Here is a 20,373-nt window from a genome sequence, read left to right on the forward strand (position 1 = left end):
TGCATTGCATGACAGTTGATCGATCTGAGTTCAGTGTTAAAAATTTGGAGTGGAAGAGCTCAATGGATTTCAGTCTGTATCTCGGCTGAATTTATCTATTGGTTTCCCATAGAAAAGAGAAGCCAGATTAGTCACAATATGATACACCCCTTTCACACAAAAAATAAGGTAAAAATATTTTATCCTGCCAATATATTCCACATAACTGGAGGTCAGGATAATTTTGAAAATGAAAAATTACAAGGAGCAGACTTGGTTACAAACCAACTTCTTTAGGTGATCTCTTTCATTATGGATCCCTTAGAATTAAACTCAATGACTCAGCTTCAACCAACAGTATAAGATGTGTTCCCTTGCAACCTTTAATATGTGATTTGTGAAGCTCATTAAACAGATTAACATAAATCTCTAATAAATGTGCTTTTACCTCAAATACTTTCAACCTACAGTGTAACAATAAAAAATAATTTAAAATTTGATCTCCCAATATCTTCAGTCCTCCTAAATAGGGTAAATGGAGACCAGCATTGCTGGAGGGTAAGACCTGTGAGTTATGTCTAGTCTGCTTAACAGTACAGAAACCAGGATGAGCTCTGGCCCAGTGAGCCACAGTGGCTCTAGTCTGAACCCGCTACACATATATAAAATAAATAATCTTTACACTTATATAGCGCTATTCTGGACACTCCACTTATAGTACTTTACAGGTAATGGAGACTCCTCTCCACCACCACTAATGTGTAGCACCCAACTGGTTGATATGCCTGCAACCAAAGCGCACAAGTACAGTACTCTCATCACACATCAGCTATTAGTAGGGAGGAGAACAGAGTAATGAAGCCAATTCATACTGTAGATGGGGACTATTAGGAGGCCATGATTGGTAAAGGCCAGGGTGAATTCTAGCCAGGACACTGAATTTAACACCCCTACTCTTTTTGAGAAATGCTCTGGGATATATGTGCCTCAAAACCCAATAGCATACCCTACCACATAATGCATTGAACAGAGGAGTATACAAACTTCCACTTATCATTCTAGTTGTGCAGCTGTTTGTACTTGGCTGCGGAGCCAGTGGTGCAAAGCTACAATCTGTGGGATTATGACTGAATGCCTCTAAGCAGGAATCCTCCCTAAAAGCTATACTATAAATGATATGCACCAAAAGAAGGAAAGGTTGTAAGACAGTTATGCCTCCTTTAAGGCAGTGGTGGGAAAAAAAAACCTAATTAATATCCATACCCCTAATTCATTGCAACTGCTGCTCTTAACTCCCAACACCAAATGGAAGAGAGATCATTCTAACGTTTATGAATCTCGACTGCTTGGTAAACTTGTTGTCTCATTCTAAGTTGCTTAAGATTTTTAATGAAGTCATTAAGAGACTTGATAATTGTGCAGACTGTTACTGCCATCACTTCATCATATGATAATTGCTAATTTTGTGTTATTGCTTGCACTTCATCATTTGATAATTGCTAATTTAGTCTTTTTCTGGCATTGACGTCACATATAAATCATTACATATTGTTGAGTTAGTGGGTTCTGGGAACAACAACAGCCATCGTTCTGGGAGCTAAAGTGCATAACTTCCCCTAGTTTTATTAAAATTGCAAAACAACAGTAAAGCTGAAGTGCATCAAGCACTGCAGCCACAATTAGCTGAAAAGGAACAAGTAGGTGCTAATTCCAATGCTGAAAAGTGAAAGTAAAGATAAACACACAACATCTCCATTGTGGACACTGTTTTGCTCTTTCCTTTGGCTTTCCAGCATGGAATTAACCTCTGCTTGTTCCTTTGCAGCTCCTCACTCATTCATAGCAGGAGACTGAGCCTGAATTGCCTGTCGTTTCACGCTTGGCAGACTCCCCCTGTGCCTGGCCTGGTCATGATCTCCCCCCTCACACCAAACACTCATCAGCCTTCTGGGGCTCCCTGGCTGTCTTTTACCCACACCAGCTCGTCACACACTCAGCCATCACTCCCTACGCTTTAATCACACTGTAATCACTTCCTACACGCGTGCCCCACAGTCACTTTCCCAGAGCTATCACTCTCTCCTTGCTCTGCCTCTGAAACATCTCAATGAAGAGGTGTTGTCATCTCAAAATGAAAAAGAATAACACATTCAGTGAATTTGTAGGACCAGCAGTGAGCACTGTTTTAAGTCCTCAGCTTAGAAGCACCAGGTATAAAGCCATAATAAAATACACAAATAAACCTCTGAGCTATTACATATTGAACCTGTAAACCCTGTCTCTTTCTTTTACATGAAACAGTTTTTCCATGACTGTTATGACAATAATTCCATCATTCTGAGTGAATGAACCTGATAACACACCATGTCAAATATTATTTATATGCAAACATATTAAACATCGACAATGTTGATCAGATAAAAAAAGATTTCTTCTCATCCAATGTCCTTTATTATTAGCTAGCGTGATCAATTTCGCATACATGTCCAAGAGTTTTTTTCATGCTGAATAATTGTCAAAGACATTTAGTCTCATACAGCCAAAATAAACAGGATTTAATTTTTTTTGACTCATTGATTCCAGTATAGTGTTGCAGTCCAGAAAGAGCATCTATCTGAAATCTAATAATGCGTAAATATTCATTTCGGATTTATTTAGTGTTATGTTGCCATCTAGTGACGTGCAAGATGTTTGTGTGGTATAACTTGCTTTTGTTGCTCTCTCTTCAAAGATAAGACATCATTTACAGTCCTAAAAAAGTTTATTTTTGATTAGCTAATGCTTTATAATTTTATTGATAACATTTGCATGAAGTCTATGTCTGCACATTGAAAAAACATTACACATATATTAAAAAATCATTCTTGATATCACGTTTTATTGCTAGTTTTTAGATCTTAGTCTTAATACTTTATTATCTGCCACTATTACAACAACAGAAGAAAATGCCAAAAACCAAAGGTGTAAAATGCGGCTTGGAAAAGGTTCTATGAGAAGAGACTGGCAAAGTAAACAATTCAACCAATTTAACACTATAGCAATAATTCCTATTTCAAATTTGAACTCCAAAACAAGATTCAGGGACTTGAATTTGAACATTTGTTTCACGGAAATATATTATTCAAGCAATAGTTCACATGAATAAGAATTATGCAAGTGGAATTAGTCAGTGATAAGAAGTATAAAATTGTTCTACTCCCAGAACTAACTTTTACATTTCAAACCATAGTGAAAGTCAAGTTAATATGAAAAGGATAAGCTAGATTACTCCCTTTGTACACACATTGTATTGACATCATGGCTTTGAAAACATTAAATGCCATTTATTTAACTATCATTATTTAACATTAATTTGACAAAGCGAAAAAAGGATTCATACATGAATACTGGCAGCAGGAAATCGGTTAATAAAATATTACTCATATTTTTTTTTATTTAAGGGCAAGACTGACTGTTGTGTTAATTATTGAAAAAGCTTCAGTGCTCTTTATTCACAATGAGAGTATCACTATCAATCAGAGAGATTCTGAACTTTGAAGACTGAAGACTGAATTCATTCCACCCTATCAGTCTCATTCATCATGCTCTAAGTGCAACGCCATGTACTGTAAGTATATCTTTAATTTCAGCCCTTGAATTGAAAGTGAAAGGTATTGACAATAGACCTGCTGGTCTTTCTGCTTTCTAAAAATAACTTGTCAATACTGTACTGTTCATACTCTCAACGTCGGTAAACACCCTCAAGTGACTAGATCAAGTAAAGCTGCAGAGACTTTGAAGATGGTGTACAGTAGATGCTTAGAGAATGGATTACTGAATTGGGTTACTGCAGTGTAAAGATCTGCACAGCTCAGTCTGCTAATAGTGTCATCCTTTGGAATAATATGGGGAATCTGAATGCAATAATGTCACCTAATATAACAGTTTTGGAATATTTTGAAAGTTATATAGTGTTACATAAGTTAGATTATAAAGTTATATATTGTATTGTTTTGTATTTAAAGTTTTCTTGCCATCAGTCTTTATGGTGTTCATTTACAAAGGGATCCTGAGGGTTTCAATCAAAGCAGATAGCAGTTCTTTTCTTCCTTAGAAGTGTAAAAGGAGATGAATGAAGTTTCATTTACTTCCCTGTTTCCACGTGAAGGGAGAGGACTGAAATTGTGACTCCAGATATCCCAAACGCATATGAGAGCACTAAGTATTATAATGATGGTAGCAACTTGCAAAGGCTCTGCTGCTGTCTCATTCAGTGTTCAGCGCCAGTGACATTGAATTAGAATTGTAAGGAGGTATGCAAAACTTTTTTCTCTGTCAAATGTAAGCTGACATGGTTAAGAAGATTAATTGCCTGCAGTAGACCTTCCGTTTTTAACACAAGGTGCCCTGCTGAAACTGTTCTTAAAGCAACTGAAAACCTGTTCAAGTTTTTAGGTGACTCAAAAAAACGTTTGTTTGGGTGATGAAATATCTTTGGTGGTAAGGTAAACTGGTGACAGCCCTAACAGGCAGCTAAGCAATAACACAACAGGAGCAACTATTATACCACTCTACAGAACATTTTAGAATAATTATTTAATTCAATTTTAGTATTTGAAAAAAGATAATTATTTAAAACAACCCGCGTTTGTAATGCGTTTACATAAAGGTACACAAGAACAAGGTCAACATCCGATTTTGATATTAAACTGCTAAGTAAAATCAAACTAGTTATAATGCTTGGGATGTTGCTAAGGAAAGAGTTAGGATTCAAATCTCTTATCATACATTTCATTTTTGAGAAGATGCTGACATGTCTTTCTCACTCCCAAACCTGAGAATTGGTTTCAGGCTTTTTTCGCCCTTAACGAGAGATCTTACAGCTTCTAGAAACTAAATGAGTCTAATGCTTCCCTCTCTGTTGTCAACATTCTTATGTTATAATATTCTTCTCAGAAATAGTGTATCTTTCTATATTGCAGTTGGCGTTGTTTTTTTACTTTCAAGTACAAACTAACATTATATAGTGTTACAGAATGAATAAAATTAGGAAAGTAATGGGAAAACAAGACGATAACAAGCTTACCTGTATGTTAGTACAGATAATTACACAACAGAAGGTGGCGTGAGATTTTGTGGAGGCAATATGATGAGAGTTCAAGTTGTGCAGAACTTGTAATTTTTGTAATTTTGTAGAAGGAAATATTGATGACCTTTGCTGAGTTTCATGCTTGCAGCATGATGCCTTGCCAAGACATTTGCGTCTGAACACTTTTCAAGCAGACATCAGGCATCACATCAAAAAGGGCCACACCATGTTCAAAGCCAACATTAGCTGGTAACTACAGTACTTAAATATTAAAAATGATAACAACTCTGAAAAATGTTCTTTCTCATTTTTTTAACAATTTTATTTTAGTTATTTCAATTAATATTATTAAATATATATCTTCATTATAATGAAGTTATCTAAAGTAACACTGCAGTCATTAAAAAAATTAGAATGATAGTTTTGAAAGTGTTAAAAGTGTTGTATATTTATTGTGTAAATTACATCCAGAATTGTTGTTTTTAAGGTCTGCTTCTTTTCTTGTGGCTTTGCTGATATAGAGCATTGAAGGGATGTCCATCCTAAAACATTTGGATAGTGAGAGGACAGTGTCAAATGGGAGAAAGGATAATCCGTTCTTTTGAAATGTGTTCCGGTTGCACATTGCACCAGCTGAGAGATGTCCAGCTGCAAACTATTTAAGAACTGTCAGACCACATTTACTGTTACCACAGTCCAAACTGCTTAATGCCTGGTCGAGTAAATAAATATTTTTGAAGGTCACCAGCAAGGAAAGTTAACAAACAACTTAAATCAAATGTTTAATATCAGATTTTTAACATTCACAGATTTTATTTGAAATTTCAAATCTGAGCTCTGCCAATATGCTTAGAGCATCAAAATAAATGAAAGAATAATATTTTTTGATTGGGTTAATTGTGTACTTGCGAGCTATTGTACATGCTACTTTTCATACCTGTGCTTTAAAAAATATTTATTTTTATGATTTTTTTTTATTGTGATCCTTGTTTTTGTAATTTCAGTTGTGAAAAATAAATGTAAATGTTTTAGCTAGTGAAAGATTAGTGAAAGATGTCTTAGATGTTTAATAGTTGAGAACCTAGTGACCAAGCACACAGGAAGGGTCTGTCCTCATCAGTAGCTGCAGTCAGTGGATACCCCAGTGTGCATGTCCCTCTTCCTACCAGTCGGGTACAGATGGAATGCGACAGTTTCACAGAGGTGACCCTGCTCTCAGGTACTCTGCCTGAATTTAATACAATCCACTGTGCAAACACCTGCAGCACCATCAGCAAACTCACACAGACATGGGTGTGCGGCCATGGGTATTGCAGGGGTGCCCAACCTACTGTAGGGTTTTGTTTTTATTGACACAATTTTATTTGTAACAGTAAATTGTGTCAGCTTACCTTGACTATTAGTTAGAAACAATCAACAGTACAACAAGCAGCCTACACACAGATTCTCAACACATGGAATAAATTTATAAGATGTATGTACATACAGTGGATATAAAAAGTCTACACACCCTTATTGAAATTGCAGGTTTTTGTGATGTAAAGCCAGAAATCAAGATAAATCTGTCACGCCCTCTGCAGCCAGAGGGCGCTCCTTCTCTGTCCTGTCCCTAGTTTCCGGTCTGCTGTCCTTCCTGTCCCGCTCTTTCCCTTGGGCTATATATTTCCGGGTCTTGCACTCTGTCCTCGCTCAGCATTGACGTTTGGATGTCCTGAGACCCGCCTAGCACCAGGGCGTCCCACGTCCGCTCCCTGATGGCATAGGTTTCTATACGGCATTCCTGAACTCTTTGCACTAATGAGCCCGGGCCTTTTTCCCGTCTCGCCGCTACGCATATGGGTCTTTTTCCGCTCTCCTGCTCCCCACGGTTAGTCCCTTTGGACGTCCGTGACAAAATCATGTCAGACATTTTTCCATCTTTAATGTGACCTTGCAACCAACAAAATTCAAGAGAAAAACAAATAGATAATTATTAAGGAAAATAATTGAAATTAAAAAACCTACAACACCCTGATTGCATAAGTGTGCACACCCTTTTATAATGGGGGCTTTAGCTGTGTTCAATCACATCCTAAATCACTTACAAAAGGAAAGTAGCATTCACCTGCCATCAATGAAAGTGATTCTGATTAACCCCAAATAAAAGTCAGCTGTTCCTGTAGGATTTCCTTGAAACTTTCATGGTTGCATCCTACTGGGATAGCCATGGTCCACAATGAGCTGCCAAAACATCTACGGGTTCTTATTGTTGAACGGTACAGATCAGGAGAGGGGTATAAAAGAATATCAAAGGGATTGGATGTACAGTACGTACTGTGGAGCACTGTAAGGACTATCATCAACAAGTGGAGAAAATGTGGCACCACAGGGACATTGACAAGATCAGGACAACCCTCCAAAGTTGATGACAGGACAATGAGAAAACTTATCAGGGGGGCTATCAAGAGGCCTACAGCAACATTAAAGGAGCTGCAGGAATTTCTGGCAGGTATTGGTCACTCCTTGCATGTAACAACAATCTCCTGTAATTCTGCACACGTCTGGGCTATGGAGTAGGGTGGCAAGACGGAAGCCATTTCTCACAAAAAAGAATATCCAAACTAAAACATGTGGGAAAATGTCTTATGGACTGATGAGACAAAGGGTGACATTTTTGCCCTTAATTCTAAAAGATATGTGTGGTGCAAAAACAATACAGCTCACCATCCAAAGAACACCATACCTACTGTGAAGCATGGTGGTGGCAGCATCATGCTTTGGGGCTGCTTCTCTTCAGCTGGGACAGGGGCTCTAGTCAAGATAGATGGGATAATGACTAGCTCCAAATATCAACATATTTTGGCACAAAACCTGCTGGCCTCTGTCAGAAAGATGAATTTCACCTTCCAACATGATAAGGACCCAAAGCACTAAGGAATGGCTTCAGAAAAGGAAGATCAAAGTCTTGGAATGGCCCAGTCAGAGCCCAGACCTCACTCCCATAGAAAACCTGTGGAATGACCTAAAGAGGGCTGTGCACAGGAGATCCCCTGGCAATCTGAAGGAGCCTGAACTTTTTTGCAAGGAAGAGTGGGATAAAATTGCAAAATCCAGGAGTGCAGTTGATGGAGACTTATTCACAAAGACTTACTGCTGTAATAAATGCAAAAGGTGCTTCCAAAAAAGTATTAGTTGGAGGTGGGGGGTGCACACTTATGCAACCAGGGTGTTATAGGTTTTTTAATTTCAATTATTTTTCCTCATAATTATCTATTTGTTTTTCTCTTGAATTTTGTTGGTTGCAAGGTCACATTAAAGATGGAAAAATGTCTGACATGATTGATCTTGATCTCTGGCTTTACATCACAAAAAACTGCAATTTTAATAAGGGTGTGTAGACTTTTTATATCCACTGTAGCATTCAAATTTAATACATGAAGTCTGCCTGGATAAAAAACTGCAGCTTGTTATGTGAGGGTGATCAAGCAATAGCAAGGAATGTGCATTTAGTATACCATTGGTTATACTAACATGTTGATCAGTCTCATTAAATATACTCAACATTTAGATACTCATAAGTATTACTATTACACAGATTAATTAAATTGATAGTCTAACCATGTTGCTCCAGTGATAAAGTGGATGCACAGTGTTAGCTACAGTAGCTGGTCACAAGCTCCTGGCTGCAGACTAGACCTCAGGCAGAATTCTGTCTTTGTATTCGAGCTCACTCTCTAACTCTGTGCTTCGGGCAAAAAATTAAAGTCCCTAACTTTAGGCAACAGTTATGGCAGTGATGTGGTTCTGTTATCAGCCAAACATGTTTGTTCAGCAGACAGAAGCAAAGTAAGAAGTGATGTGCGCTGTCTTTTTAATTAGGGAAAATATGGTTGTTGATTGGTTAAGGTGTCAGTAGGTGGAGTGGGTCTTCATGCCTTACAATTGGCTGGTTGTTCATTTTATGGGACCTGTGACTGTGATCTGTGACTTAAAGACAATGATCCAAATATTACTATAATAATAATAATTAATAATTGCTTACACTTATATAGCGCTTTTCTGGACACTCCACTTAAAGCGCTTTTACAGGTAATGGGGACTCCCCTTCACCACCACCAATGTGCAGCATCCACCTGGATGATGCGACGGCAGCCATAGTGCGCCAGAGCGCTCACCACACATCAGCTATCAGTAGAGAGGAGAGCAGAGTGATGAAGCCAATTCAAAGATAGGGATTATAAGGAGGCCATGATTGTTAAGGGCCAATGGGAAATTGGCCAGGACGCCAGGGTTACACCCCTACTCTTTTCGAGACACGTTCTGGGATTTTTAATGACCACAGAGAGTCAGGACCTCGGTTTTACGTCTCATCCAAAGGACGGCGTCTGTTTACAGTATAGTGTCCCCGTCACTATACTGAGGCATTAGGACCCACATGGACCGCAGGGTGAGCGTCCCCTGCTGGCCCCACTAACACCTCGTCCAGCAGCAACCTAGTTTTTCTCAGGAGGTCTTCCATCCAGGTACTGACCAGGCTCACACCTGCTTAGCTTCAGTGGGTTGCCGGTTGTGAGTTGCAGAGAGACTATGGCTCTCCACCAGACACACAGGCAGACATCCATCAGGGGAATGCTGGTACTGGTTGTTGTCGCTGTCCTAGGAGATGACAACCTCATTTTCCTAACATTCTAACATAAGTTCATTAGTTATTCTGTGGCTTGGACCACAGAGAGGAGACTCACAGAAGAATCTACAGCAATGCAATTACTTATTAATAAATGCAATGAAACCAGCAGCCAGAAGTGGATCATTGTACTCCACCTGTTTTACAATCCGCATCTTTACCAGGCATTTACAATGCATGTCCTGGAACGCGGCAAGAATCAAGTCAAAACAAAATAAAAGAAATAGAAAGTGATTGCTTAATGCTCCGCCAGCATTCTGTCAGAGAATCTAAAAAAAAAGTGATTGTAAAGCAAACACACAGCTCATGAATAACGGAACAGAATGAGAATCCATCTAGTTAACACTTGGTTCTCTATATGACTCTTATTTATTAATTGTTACTCTCAGTTAAGCTTAGCTAGATGGACTGGTCAAGATTCACACCAGCTACTATGATTTTAAACTTGTCTTTGAATGTCAAGGCAGAGTGTATTTGAAATGCATGCGATGACCAACTTCTTTATATGAATTACAACAATTATCTTTATGAGTAAAAAAATGTATATGTAAGAAAAAAATAAATAAATGAGAAATGATTTTTCCAAAGGGTAGCCAAACTCTAAGGAAATACATCCTCTTTCTTAAAAACTCAGAACACATCTTTTTTCAGTTAAGTACAAAATCATAAGGTTTTATAAGCATTTAAGAACTACCTCAAAAACAAATAACATATTAATCAGTTGTTGAAATTGTCAGAATCATTTACTTCAAAAATTACACTGTGTAAATGTTTAAATTAATGTCTAGGAAATATATTAACATTAAATATATGTTTAATTAACAGTAGTTTTCCCGGCATTAAATCATTATACTTTGTCAGAAATCTATGCTTCATTTTGCATATTTATTGAATTTTATTGAAATTAAAGTAGCCTTAAAGCGTAATTATACTGTCCCTGATTCCATAGGTTTATTAAAGCATAAGGTTGCATGTTGTTTATATGAAAAATAACAGTTTTAATGCACACAAAAACAACCCAGAATTCCATGCCCCTTGGACACTAGAAAAAATAAATACATTATTAATACTAATTTGCATGTAATCAAAATGACAAATTAGTATTTAATTGTATATTCAGAAGAGACACCACTCAAGTGCTAATTGAATTAAAATATTTAGCAGCTGTCACTTCAGATCCCCTTTGTAATTGCTTTTGTATGTTGTGCCATTCAAGTGTCCTTACAAGGTGGCAACTTTGCTTATAATCACATCTGAGATACAGCCAGTAAAAAGTGCTGAAGGCCTTCAGTTCAAAAATTAGGTTCAAGCAGAGTTGCACCTTGATTTTAAGATTGAACAAATTTGTTAGCACACAACTGATGACCACAGTTGCTAAATCCATACATTGTATGTAGACAGTAAAGTGCCATGAAGCATCGTGTGTGGTTACAATGAATTTAAGGTTTCACCTATCGACATTGCCTACATACTGTGACACCCCATTGAGCATGCCCTAACAAGGTCTTGCTAGTATATAGACAAACCCAGAAAAACAGACGCACACTATTTAGTGTTCTTTACAGTGCAGGGAAAACAAAACATCCAAACACCAAAACAAAAGCATAAACTCAATTTGAAATACTGACTCAGATCCTCAGCTAATCTGATTACCTGCTTCAAAAACAACTAATCTTCAGTCTCCCTCTGAGATTCTTTTTAAAAGTCTCCTTGAGACTCGGCACAGAAAAGCACTTCCACAACGAATCAACACACATTTCACATTTCCAAGGTTCCTTAGTCAGTCATTCCCAAAACAGGATTAGTTTTGCATTTATAACAGCGTTTGTTTTGTCTTTGCCAAAATGATCTTTCAAAATTTAAATGATAAAGAAACAAAAGGTCTCATCCACCTTACCCAAAGACGCACCAATCAAAAAGTACTAGTAAAACTGATGTTTCACATGTTGCATGATACATATAAAAGCAGACAATTGTTGAAATAAAAAATCTGATTGAAAATTCTTGACATGCTGCAACCTTATTACGAAGAACTTAGAACTATAAAACATAAAATTATTTACATCCATTTTATTGTTTTTCGTATGTATATACTGTACAAAGTATAGTTTGTTTGAATTATGAAATGTGTTTATATAAGAGATGACATTGTGCAGTATTAGGATTGTGTACGAGGGCTGACAAGTGAAGGTTCTACTCAGTCTGACTTTTATAAAAATAATACAGAATAGGGAACATAAATTATAAAGTAATGGTAAACAGATCTAATTTAAAATACCTGACAACACATCCCCACAATCAATAATGAAAACTGACCAAGCATATCACTTAGTTTCTTTTGTTTCCCATCAAAAGGAGGCACAAATGTAAAACAATCCAAATATTTGCAACACTAATATAAACACATAAGCTATTACTTCCAAATCAAATTAATTTAACAAAGACTATGAGTCCCTGAGTCTAGGTATTCTACAGTCCAAAATTATACTCACTTGTCACCTCAATGATGGACCAAACCGTTCTGTAAATTAACGTGGCAAATTAGAAAGGTAATGCTGGTTTCTATACAATAAAGTCCCTCGCTAAACTGTCTGCTTTCTAAAATTGATGCAGTTATGAGAAATGTTTCTTTGGACTACACATTGTATCCCAAAGATATAAGCTCTGTCTGGCAGGCAATAATGGGAAATAAATCTTCCTTCAAATATAAAAACAACCTTTCCCCTAAATTGACTTATGTTCTCTTTCATGCTGATAATTACCTGCTCTGTTTCAATGTCTAAATAGTAAACTGAATTGCTGGTGATTGGGAATTGGAAGAGGTGGAATTTACACACAATGTCTTGATTCATCTGGTGAACCAGAGGATGAGAAACAGTAATCTGAGCACAAGTTGAGGCAATCCCTAGTTATGATATTGTAAGATTGTTTTTCTGGAACAGTCATTCACCTCTTAGATATCTATTTCTTTAACTTGTTTTGAGAAGCTTCCAAAGAGGTCTCTTCAAATGGAAAAGTTTCAGTGTCCCCCAGATTTACAATACCAAGACTCCCTGTTGCTGGATAGCTCCAGAGGACTAACTAAACTAACTAAACAACCCCAGTCTTGACCTCAGGCTCTGCTAACTACAGTACATACAGTAGCTCTTGCAACAAGGTGGAACCACTTACCAGCAGGCCTAAGTGAGTAACAGTTGGGCCACAAAATGCATTACTTTGGAAAGCATGTACCCTCATTGTTTACTGGCCTGTACTGGCTAAATAGTTCTGGATTTGGGGGAAATGTTGTACACGCATGAATCTCCGTCTTGTCTCGATCTACCAATCTTACAAAGAGGCATTGTACCATAGGAGCAATGCTGACAAATTCAAAATCTCAGCATTGGACTGTGTCTTACTGTATATGCCTAATTTTCATGTAAAAAAGCAGCCTGTATAAATATATTAAACTAAATGGAAACATCTTTTGTTTTTTCAGCTTCTTTCTATACCGATGAAGAAAAATCAATAACAGCACAAAAGTCTTACTAAAAAATACATATCAAATCTCTTTTGCTACTAACAAAGCATGTACTATATATACCAAAAGGAAGGGATGCCATTGATTTTTCGAAAAGGAGCATTCTCAGAGGTAAAGCTGCCAAAAGACTGACTACTGGAATAAAGTCAAGCAGTGAAGCCAGCCAGCGTTTCAGAGTAAGTAGGAAATAACCTTCACTGGAGACAGTAAAAGTCATCCCAAGAAATGCATTTTTAGCATTATGCATAAATGTTCCTATTCATTAAAAAAAAGCATTTTAGCATAATTATTCTTACACACATTCATTATTGTGAATAGGCAAGCAATCCCAGAGAGATGAGATAACTTGGGTACATAAACATCACCTCTTAAAGGATGAGATCTGTAAATCTATGATTAATCCATTTTGTCTACTATGAATATACTGTACAACATATAAAGTGCCAAGAAAGAGTTTATGAACCTCCTAGGCTGGTCCGTATATTTTAGACCAAAAACATAATTAGATCTTCATGAAAGTCTGATAAGACATGGAGATAACCTTAATAAATGTATAACACAAAGATACAAGAAACAAAGTAAGTTATGTCTGGATTTATTTAAATGACAAAATGATCCAGCTGTAAATACGCTTATGTAAATAAGTGTATGAACCGTTAAATTCAGTAACTATTTTTCTTCAACCCTGACTTCAACCAGACATCCTTGTAACTGTTTATCATTTTTTAGAATTTTTGGCACATTATTCTTTATAGAATGGCTTCAGATTGGTGACATTTGAGAGTTTCCTTTAATGAACAACTTCAACAACATTTCAGAGTTATTGCAGAGGACTTTAGGTCTGGACATTGACTTGGCCAATCCAAAATGCAAATGTTCTTCCTATTGTATATCTGTCTCTATATTTGGGACTATTGACTTACTACATGATCCACTTGGGACTCAGCTTCTGCTGACAACTGGATGGTCTAACATTTTCTTCCACAATTTGCTGATACAATGCTGTATTCATGGTTTCATCAATGATGGCACGCTGTCCAGGTCCAGGGGCAGTAAACCAGCCCCAAACCATGATACTCCCACCACTATGGATGATGGTCTAGATGAGGTTCCTCTGTTGGAAAACAGTGTTTTCGCCGCACAAAACATTTCTCCTTGTTGCCAAAAAATTAAACCAGAGTACATTCTTCTAGTGATGCTCTTTGGCAAACATGACTTTTCCTATCTACACATTCAGGCATAACTGTAGAGAATGACAAAAGTCAGTGCCCTCCAGTATATACCAGTCTAGAAAAAAAGAGTGAAATCATGATCACACGCAGTGCTGATTTAGCACTCATGTTTGCGCAACCATGGATGCTGTCTTTGAAGGGTACCTCTTCTAACTTTAACTTCTAACTTAAGATATGCATCTGTTACGTCCCAGTGTGTGTTCTGTGTGTGTTTTTTCTGTTATGTCCACACTGCTGACCCTTGATTGTTCTCCCTTCCCCATTGGCCAACCATCACACCACTGTTTCAATATGATGTCATCATCAATCAGCCCTCAGCCAATCAGAACACATCTTATTCAGCATATAGCATGGAGGCTTTCAGGAAGAAAAGGCCTTTAGTTTGACTTCGGTCCCGTTTGGTTTTGGTTATCGCTTCGCTTCGCTTCTGGTTATTGCTTCGGCTTCGTTTGTTGGTTTGTTTTGCTTTGTGTGTGTGTATTTTCTTATAGCTTCGGCTTTGTTGTTTTGTTTGTTTTTTGTTAGTTTCTTTGTACTTTCGTTTGTTTGTGTGTTCATCCTTGTTTTGCCATTACCTTGCCCCAGTGTTACATGTTCAACTTTTGTGTTCTTTTGTACCCTGCTCCTGTTGATTACTCTTGTTTTCCCTTATTTGTACTGTATTCCTGGTTCACTTGTGTTTTTGTGTGAACTTTTGTATATAAGGTTAGTTTAGGTTGTTGGGTACACTTACACACTTAGTTGATTTTGTATTAGTACACTAGTTCGTACGGGTGAGTGCCGTTTGTCTTGTATGGTTTTGGGTAGTCAGTGGAGGTTAGTTAGGGTGTTGAAGACGCCGAAGACTGTGTGTTTCGGGTTTTCTTTTGTAGTCAGATTAGCGTTCCCTCACTGTCCTAGCCAGCTCCATTTTGTTTATTTTCTTTCCTTTGGCACCACTCTAGTTCCTTAACCTTATCTCGCTTCCTAGTCCCTCACCAAAACCCACCTGTTTCCAAAAGAATGATCCTAAATGTTACACCCCTTTACCCGTAGACACTTGCGGTCATAACAGCATCAAAGAATAAATGGAGAAAAATACCATGTCTTTGTTTAGATGGTATTTACACTACTATATACATTTTTTAAAATAAGCTTATACTGTGCTGTTATGATTCAATTTAAGTGCACCCATACTTCTTTTTACAAATGTAAACAATAATGACTAACATTCACACTGTGGTTTGTTTCTAGTAACAAGTTAGAAATCATTAATCATACCAGTTGTGTACTGTACAGTAAATACTTCATTTGCTTTTTGTGTAGTTACACACACATTCACAATTTTCATTTTCTTTTACACCATAATAAAGACAAAAAGTAAGAGCACACACAATAGCTAACAACGCACGAAGCAAGTCACGGTGAACTGTCACATGTCATGTCACACATCATCTAACGCCACTCCATAGGCTCTGTGCTACAGTAGCTCTCATCCATGCTAGTTAGTTGAATGAGTACCATACACTCAATATGAAACAACGCCTTCCTCTTCAGTCTCTACTCTAGGAGCAGGTTTTGACATTTTTCTTCATATTGCTTCTTCATAGTTTAGATGTTGGCTTTCATTATTTGAAATGTGGGTAACAAATGTTTCGTAGTATCAAATTCTCAGAAAAAGGACATTTGTTAATGTATGCCTAAAAAAAAGAAGAAATAGTGATGTGGGCATGTTCCTCAACATTTTCCATCCCCTGGCACATTACATAAATATAAAAACTTTGCAGCAAACTGCCCCCTTCCCAACACTGATATAGACAGCATTGTCCCAAGTACATTATTAATATTGTAAACCAAGCTTATTTCGATGTTTAATCTGAGCTTCCCTTAAAGTCATTTTGTCCTGTCAGGAATGGATGATGGTGAAACACTGAGCTCGTACTCCACTGTTCTTGTTTTTTTTAATGTCCATCCATTTGTTTTGTGTCCAATTAACACTTTCCCACATGAACCATCTCAGAGTGCAGTCTCTGTCTCGTGTGGATACCCTAAATGTGTAACATGATACTTTGTGGATATACAGATATCCACAAATATCTGATTTATTCATTTTTCTCATATAAGACCTTTCCCAAATTCTGCAGCACACCCATTAATGTCTAAAAACACACAGATGTTCTAGGCAAAATGAGATGTTACTGTTGTGCTGGAAATAGAGAGGACTCTGTCTAATCTCTAGCTTACCCACCCTGGTCATGGTAGTCACATGACAGAGGCTAAGTCTTACAATATATTAGCCATAAAGCTTCACCTGTGCTTAAAGCTAGTTAAGATACTCAAGAGCTCTCCAATTCTTCAAACACTGAAGTATTATTGTCTTTGCCTTATTTTCCACTATTTGAATCAACACCCATTCCTCGCCTTTTGCTAAACATCAACATGTCAGTGTTCAAATTCATCAAATTAGTCTGTGCAGACTCAGCAGATTTCGATAACTGTATCTATAGGATACATTGACATTTGAATTCTAGACAACGGTGGTGTGCGTTGAAGTACCCAGAGAGAGACACCAGGTGGTCCAGCCATGTTCCCCTCATGTTCCTGAATCAGGTCATGCTGATTAACCTGTGGTATTCTTTTAAAATTAAGCTATTGTACAGTTTAGAAGGCTACAGTAGGGTTCTCTAGTGTAAGATACTGTTAATTCCGAAGACCAAAAAAACTCTTATACACTGTAATTCACTGCTTTTAAAACACAGCAATGCAACAAGCTGCTGCAGATTTAGAAATTAGTACCCCAGACCCCTGATCCAATCATTTATATTAGACCAAAATGTGTTAGTTTCATGTGCTAACTAATTAGTAGAGTAAGATAAAAAATGTTTTAATTTTATGAAGAACTTTAACTTCATTGTATATCCTCGGTTTAACAGACTACGGATTTCATGAACAAAATACATTGAAATGCACTAATAATAAAACAAAGTAAAAATAAATACTACATACTGTAGGTCTGAAATTCAGGAATATCAATAGCGCTCTATAGGGGTTAGTCAATTGCTTACAACAGGTGTTGTATTTCATATGCTTAAACTAATTTTATACAGTACATTTATGATGATTGAAATGAAAGCTTGTATATTCATGATTAAAAAACAGGAATAATTGTCATTTAGCATGTGAAGATTGCAATTGTTAAAAAATTCCCAAAATCCAATCAGAATATATACAATGTGTATATTTTTCTCATGTATTAGTATTTTTTCTCATGTTTTGGCTGAGTAAACATCATTCGTGATTTAAGGGACACGCGGCAATAATAGACACCCCTTTTCACCATCACTTTTTTAAACTAATTTCGGGTTTACTTTCTCATATTGCATCTTAACATCATGTTCCGCAACTCATCAAAAAATGTAAATGAGAACAATAAGTATTTACTATTCAGAGCTGATACCATTATAGTCACTGGTACTATTTATCTAAAAAGACATCTAGTAATATAATGATCCATTTTAATGTAGAAAAAAAAAGCGAAAGCAGCACATGTATAATTTATGTTTAAAAAAGCCTGTCGAATTCAGGACATTTTCTGTGACATATAGTATATCATTAAAAATGTTTTCAAGCCTGTTTCTTGGTGCTGTTTCCAAACTAGGATGGAAGCAAAGCTCATTTGTCCTCGTCCTTTTAAAATACCACTTCTTTGCAAGAAAGCCTCTGGATTGATGAAAGTCTTCGATCACACCCCCAAAGCAATTCAAATAAATAGTTAATGCCGATTTAAGAAGGACTGCCATGGCAAAGGAAACTGTTTGCTTATTCAACACCTTGTTCCACCAGGAAACAGGATAGAATAAGAAGAAAACAGCTAGTGTAAAAAATAAATGACTGGAGTTTTAAAGCTGTGCTCACTAAACAATCTCAGAGTTTGTGAGTTTTCCTGGAAAAGGGTTAACACCAACCCTCTTCTATGTGAAAACAGAAACGGAAGGTGTAGTTTGTGAAAAAGAACTCCCAAAGGCCAAAGAAAAAAACACCTTTGCAGACATTCCTATGTTCCACGTAATAAAGCGATTCATACAGCTGTTAAAACATATTTCCTGCAGCTGGAAAATAAGATTCCGAAGATTATTTTATGCATCCACCCATTTTCTAATGCTTTATCCATAACAGGGTTGCAGGGGAGCCAGAGCCTATCCCAGCATGCAATGGGCACTAAACAGGGTATACCCTGGATGAGGTGTCAGTTTATCACAGGGCACACACTCACACCAGGTTTAATTTTCCCATAAAACAATTAACCTACCAGCGTTGACTGTGGCAAGAAACTGGAGCACCTCAAGGAAAAATTATGCAAACACAGGGAGAACATACAAACTCCACCACAGGTCCAGAATTGTACCTAGGGCCCCAGTGCTTTAAGGCAGCACTGCTAACCACTGTGCTTCTGTGCCTCCCACAGTGACACTTAATGAAGGAAAATTATTAGATTTAATAGTGTACTATATTATTTAGTGGAAGGCAAATCTACTAGTTTGCTGCCTCCCACCAAACTAAAAACATACCTCAAGTAATGCCAAGTTAATAATATCTCAAGTTGTGCCACATCAAGGTAATAAATTTAAGCACCAAGTCCCTTTTGTGAAAAAACACACCATGAATCACACGGGAATTAAGATTTATAATATCGCCCTGAGTGGTCTAGCAGTGTGACTCATTCTTGATGTCATGGACAGTACTTATCCTCTGTGCTGAGAAAAGCTTGAACTACTGCCACAGCACAAAGTGGTCTAAATGACTGTAAGGGTACCCTGGCACTTTTCTAAAAACAGGCAGTTGGCTCGATTTCAGAGAATAATAAAAATTACAATTGGAAACTATACTTAAGTTGAGACCCATTAATGTTATTGGCTGTATTCTGAGCCAACAAAGCAGTCCATTACGTCTTTCTTGTATCCTTCTCTCAGAGCTGTCAATATTGTGACAAACCAGCGTCACTGAAGGCAGGAAATGAGTCATGGTGGTCTATGGATTTTGATGTTCTAAAACAGTTCTGCAAAACGTTAGTATTTTACGACACAGAGGTTAGGGTAGTTTGTTCTCTTTGCTTTCTTGCACCACTGAAGTTCTTCCATTGATAAAGTCTTTCCTTTATGTACTGTAATTGTTGCACTGTGTTCTTGACTCTCCTCTACCACTGAGTCTACTGATTGTCTTCCCAGCTTCCCGTTGCTCTTTTGTCTTTGAGCTGGAATGAACCTGAGTACAGGAATTCATACATTGGGGTTCATTTCAAAGATTGTTTCATGGGAATACCATAGTTAATTTGGTCCAGGTGGGCTGATAGTCTCTGCAACACATCTTGGTAGCATCGAGCTTTTTCTGAGCCGCCATGTCACAATGATTGCCGTCTGACATCAGTATTTAGTACTGGATAGCAATATATTTATCAAGAATACTTGAGGTCCTTCAAGGATTCACCCTATCCCCATACTTGATGACATATACAAAAAAAGAAGGAAAGGAAAAACAAGTTCACACTTGTTATAGTTTTGTTAAGACAAGTGTTTGTAGTCAGCAAATACTGGTTACTGATTGCCTATTCATTATTCATCTATCCTGAGGAAATCATGACACATTTTTGAAGACTTTCGACTTCAAAAAAAAAAACTAAATAAAAAATAAATTTACATTACAATGGAGATTCAGTTTTCCCAATTAATCATTCTCTCAGAAATTGTATGATGCATTCTCATATTTTTACAGTACGTACTGCATCAAAGGCATTTCCATTTCACTCATGTTCCAAATGCAATTTAGCTTCAAAGAAAAGCAGAACTATCCAAAAAGCCAATTCTCTTTTCTTCTGAAAAGAAATTTGAAGAAACTTACACAGCATGTCATAATGACGATCTTGAGACACAGAAAA

Source organism: Lepisosteus platostomus, chromosome 4 (genome assembly GCF_059453375.1).
Source record: "Lepisosteus platostomus isolate fLepPlt1 chromosome 4, fLepPlt1.hap1, whole genome shotgun sequence".
Taxonomy (NCBI): domain Eukaryota; kingdom Metazoa; phylum Chordata; class Actinopteri; order Semionotiformes; family Lepisosteidae; genus Lepisosteus; species Lepisosteus platostomus.